Source organism: Dipodomys spectabilis, unplaced genomic scaffold (assembly GCF_019054845.1).
Source record: "Dipodomys spectabilis isolate Male_0828 unplaced genomic scaffold, ASM1905484v1 ptg000173l, whole genome shotgun sequence".
NCBI classification, from domain to species: domain Eukaryota; kingdom Metazoa; phylum Chordata; class Mammalia; order Rodentia; family Heteromyidae; genus Dipodomys; species Dipodomys spectabilis.
Window position 1 is genome coordinate 1,169,522 of NW_024870850.1, and position 1,676 is coordinate 1,171,197.

A 1,676-nucleotide genomic window follows, 5' to 3' on the forward strand; every position below is an offset into this window, starting at 1 on the left:
ATGTGCTCGGTGTTTCATAGTAGAGAAGCAGCTAGTGCCAGCCAAGAACCTGACAGGGAGGGGAAACTGGAGAAGAAGGAGTGTGAAAGGCAAAAGATACATCCCTGAAGCCTCTGCCACACTGAAATTCTGTTCAGAACACTTCAAGACAGATATGTTTTTATGTGCATATGTGTCCTCTTATTGATAGGTATTTATGCTATAGCTCACCTTTCATCAAAGCCTCCTGTGAGTCCCCAGAAGTCATGTGTAAAGTATTCCCTGGGGCTCTACCTCTGTGGCCTTTATTCAGGAGAAACAAATGAGTTGAGAAACATGTTTGTGGAATTACCCCAGGTGCTATGATTTCATCCAAGACCACAGATTATGAGGCCCAAGAGATGGAATTACCTTGGATGGATTTTTTGGTCAACATCTGTGTCAAGAAGCTGTTTTCATGAAAGCCATTTGGGATGATGGAACTGGATTTCCTCAGAGGATGACATTTGATGCATGGTGAAATGTCCAAAAAAAGGTCTATCCCTCTGAGATGTCAACTAAAGTTACAAGGGTATTATACCAAGAGGGTTGATTTCCACCCACAATGTCCATAACAACCACAGAACACTGGTGGTCGATACAGGGATGTTTCTACAAGAATTCAGTATGCATTGGCCTCTAGAAATGTATCCATTTATTGTTGCCTGAGGAAGCAATGATGCTGCTGAAACTAGCAATTACATGTGAATAAATAACTCCACTTTTGTATTCTGAATTTTCCCTTTCAAACAGATAATGATTACTAAATATGCTAATATACATCAAGACATTTTCAAGATGTAGCAGTCTGAGAACACATGATAATAGAGGAAATTTTTTCTATCACAAACCTAAGTCAATATCAAAAGCAATTCTATGTTTTCAAGTTGTTAACATATTTTAGATGCACATTCCATGTAGAGACTTCAGTGACCATGGATAAGAGAGGTACTTCAGGATAGTGATCAATCTGTACAAGGCTGTAGTGTTGGATACATGTTGTGGGACATTTACCCATCATCGTGCACTGGGTGTCAGAAAATATATATGTACTTTAAAACTGCAGGAGGAAAATTAAAAAAAAAACTTTTCTAATGATATTGCCAAGGGTCTTTTATAATTGTTTATTACATTGATAGGATTTTGTCACTTACTTTTAAAATTCTTAGTAGCATATGGTAGCTGGGCAGAGAATTTATTTAGACATGTACATATATGCATGCAATGGGCCTCATCCTTACAAGGTGGTGGCACTGGTTCATATCATAAATCTATAGTTTCTTGAGGGACCTACATACTGATTTCTACAGTTGTTGCATGAAATTACATTCCCATGAATAGTGTGTAAGTTTGCCCTTTCCCTCCATTCTTACTAACATTCCTTGGTTGTATTCTTGATGATAGATAATATCATTGGAGTGAGATAAAATTAAGTGCTGTTTGGCTTCAAATTTCCTTTATTAGCCGTTTATATTTCTGGTTTTAAGAAGTATCTTTGATTTTGTTTGCCAATTTAATTGGCATGTTGATTTTTTGGAGTTTAGTTTTCTGAGCTTCCTGTATATATTGGTTATGAATCATCCTGAGCAGGAAAGTCCAGAATATTCTCATCTCCAAATAACCACTAAAGATTTGGAAGTGGAACTGTGACTCAAATG